The sequence below is a fragment of the Tenrec ecaudatus genome, chromosome 7, assembly GCF_050624435.1.
Source record: "Tenrec ecaudatus isolate mTenEca1 chromosome 7, mTenEca1.hap1, whole genome shotgun sequence".
NCBI lineage: Eukaryota > Metazoa > Chordata > Mammalia > Afrosoricida > Tenrecidae > Tenrec > Tenrec ecaudatus.
The window spans coordinates 136,729,464-136,732,854 of NC_134536.1; the positions used below are offsets into that span (position 1 = coordinate 136,729,464).

Here is a 3,391-nt window from a genome sequence, read left to right on the forward strand (position 1 = left end):
TTGTCTTCAGCGATCATGTCAGGAAGGTGAGCATCATGGAATGCCATATTAGTAGAACAAAATGTTTTTGCATTGAGGGAGTACTTAAGTGGAGGTCCAATGTCCATCTGCTACCTTAATACTAAACCGAAAATTCATGCACATAGATCTATTTCCCCATCATCATATATAAATATATTTACATATATACATGCCTTTATTTAGACCTCTATAAATGCCCTTTGCCTCCTAGTTCTTTCCTCTATTTCCTTTTACTTTCCTCTTGTCCCATTATCATGTTCAGCCTTCATTTGGGTTTCAGTAATTCCTCTTGGTTACATTACCCTTGATCACGCCCTACTAGGCCTCTTAGACCCTCCTCACCACCGATTTTGGATCACTTGTTTTTCCCTTGTCCCTGGGTTTGTTAAACCAATTCCTTTCCCCCACCTTCCCCCTCTCGCATGTCCCCCGAACCATTGGTCCCATTGTTTTCTCCTCCAGAAGATTGTTTATCCAGCCTATCTTATCTAGATAGACCTGCAGAGATAATAATATGCACAAAAACAAGACAGAGCAAAACAAAGCAACAAAAGATAACAAGAACAAAAACCCAATAACAGCTCAGGGAGAGGGACGTGTCTGATCAGAGCACACAGGAGCAAATGAAGAGGGAGGAAGACAGAGTGGAGCACATCCTGGCCCACCAAGCCTGGAGGATGATATCCCTGCTCAGAGCAGCCAATGCACAGAGAGGACCATATGGCCAGCCCCACTGTGAGACACGACATCCCTTACTGACCCATAGCCCTACGGGGGACAACACTGGAGACGCAGTGTGGGAAATGCGCCTGATCTGACCCTACTACACCAAGGCAAAACACTAAGGGCGTGCAACAGAACAGTAAGGGGAGCAGAGCAAGGAAGTCCCGGGGGAATACCTAAAATAGACTTTGGACCCAGGGCGTGGCACCCCATCAGACTCAACCGGAAAACACTCTTAAATGTCAACAAACAGACCTTGAACTATTTACAGCCTTTTCATTTTTTTTTTGTCATTGTTTTTTGTTCAGAAGAAATATTTTAAGAGGTCGTGGATGTGTGGAGGCATGGCCCAGTGGCCTAAGGTACCAGATCCACATATATCCACATATATTTACAGATGCTTGGTCATTATAGGTAAAATGCTTAAGCTTATGTATCTCAGAAAATAATTTTTGCACATTGCTTATAAATTGTTGATTAACCCTTTCCCCAAAAAAATCCTTTTACAAGCTGTATTGTACAATTGCTACCACAGTTTCAAAGCATTCTCTTTGAGCTCTGTGACATCAGCGCCTCTCTGCTCCCCACCATGATCAACTCTTTTGCTACAAGCCAAGATATAGAATATTCTTCTTTTTCCTCGCCTTCCTGGGGGGTGGGAGGATTGGGTGTCTCCTAGTGAATTGAATAGCCCTCAAACACAGTACGTGCCCCTTCTGGGGGGGTATTGAAAATATTCACGGCAAAGCACACACGGGTTCAGCCATCTTGACATGTCATTCAGTGACATTGATGGCATTCTTCAAACTCTCTTTCCATTTATGAATGACCCCGTCCCTATTCACATAAACTCACTGCCCTACTAAGGTTCCTATCAAAACTGGTCAGTGGACGCAGGTGTGTACCCGTAAGAGCGGGCGACCTGCTCTGGGCCGGAGAGGTCGCCTGCCTGCCCGGGATCTGCCGGCCCTAGCTCGGTTCCAACACAGGATGTTGATCACTCTGAGAACCCCAGAAACGTGGGGTCCTTGGATAAGACATCTAAAAATGTAGGCACTGGGTTGGTGGGCGCTCCGGCCTGTGGGGATGTCCTGAAGCTGCAGATCCAGGTGCACAGAAGGGAAAGATCCTGGACGCCAGGTTTAAGACGTTCAGCTGCGGGTCCGCAATCGCCTCCGGCTCGCTGGCCACCGAGGGGGTGAAGGGGAAAACGGTCCGAAGGGGCCTTGACCATCAAAAACACCGACATCGCCCAGGAGCTGTGTCTGCGCCCGCGAAGCTGCACTGCTCCACGCTGGCCGAGGACGCCATCGAGGCCGCCCTGGCGGACTACAGGCTGGAAGAAGCGCCCAGGCAAGGCCAGGCGGAGAAGTGACGCCCAGCCCCGCGGCTGCCCCGTCCATCCCGCTGCATTCAGAGTCTGCTCACGGGGCGCAAGGTCGAGTGAAGGACACCTTTAATATTCCCGAATCCCTGGTTTCTCTCCGCCCCTTCCATCGCCTGAACTGAGCTCAACGTGTGCTTGGCGTGGAGTGTACACCGCGGTGCGCGTGCATACAAGGTCCACTTGGACCAGTCTGTTTTGGGAAGGTGACCAGGAGAATGTCGTGATTCTGATGATTGGATGAAGCTGACGATTGTACAGAAGCAGAGCTGCTGCTTCCTCCTGCTGCAATAAAGGCGGGAACAATGGGGGGAAACCAACTTGTCAGTGACTATTGTCAGTTTCATCCCTTATTGGGGGTTCTTTGAAAGCGGGCAATGCTCAAAGCAGACATTCTAAATAGGGGTTCTCCACCCTCCTCAGGCCACAACCCTTTCATACAGTTCCTCATGCGGTGGTGACCCCCAACCATCCAATTGATTTCATTGCTACTTCATCAGTCATTTTGCTACTCTTATGAATCAAGCGATCTCTGTGAAACGGTCGTTTGACCCCCAAAGGGGTTGCGACCCACAGGTTGAGAACCGCTGTTCTGATGAAGCTGGTGGTGCAATGGTTAAGTGCTCGCTCAGCGGATTAATGAAAAGTCTGTGGGTTCAAACTCATCGGCCACTTCTCAGGAGAAAAGACTGGGCAATCTGCTTCCGGGTGACATTACAGGCTAGGAAGCCCTGTGGGGGGAGGTCTGCTCTGTCCCAGGTAAGGGGGATTAACGGTGTTAGTGGAATTTCCTAGGAACTCTGTAAAGCCCCTTGTAAAGAGCATTGTGAGTTGGAATAGATAAGACAGTTTGCAACAACATTGTTTGGTTTAAGGATGACTTCGGGGTTATATCTAGTTCAAGATTTAAATTATCTCATGGAAATCATTCTGGGGATTCATCCAGACTCTATGGCTCCCCAAAAGGCTAGATTCCATGAAATTGGAAGGTTTTGTTCCACACATCCCCCTTATGATCAGGATTCTTCTATACAATCCTTGATCAAAGGTTCAGTGATGGTAGTAGGCATCATCCAGTTCTTCTGGTTTCATGGCACAGACAAAAGTCCATGGAGATGACTAGCTGTCTATTCCATTCCCTCCTACTAATGCCCAACTCTCCTTTGGCCCCAGGCAGAGAGACCAGCTGGCATAGGGCTGGCTATGTGACACTTGCCTTTTGAGTCTCACACCCTCATTTATGAGTTATTCATTGACACATGG

General features: G+C 48.4%; 1 pseudogene; it reads left to right on the forward strand.

Moving 5' to 3' along the window:
* The first annotated feature begins 1,088 nt into the window (after window positions 1–1,088).
* On the forward strand, window positions 1,089–2,119 carry LOC142452530 (iron-sulfur cluster assembly enzyme ISCU pseudogene; annotated as a pseudogene).
* Window positions 2,120–3,391: the final 1,272 nt, after the last annotated feature.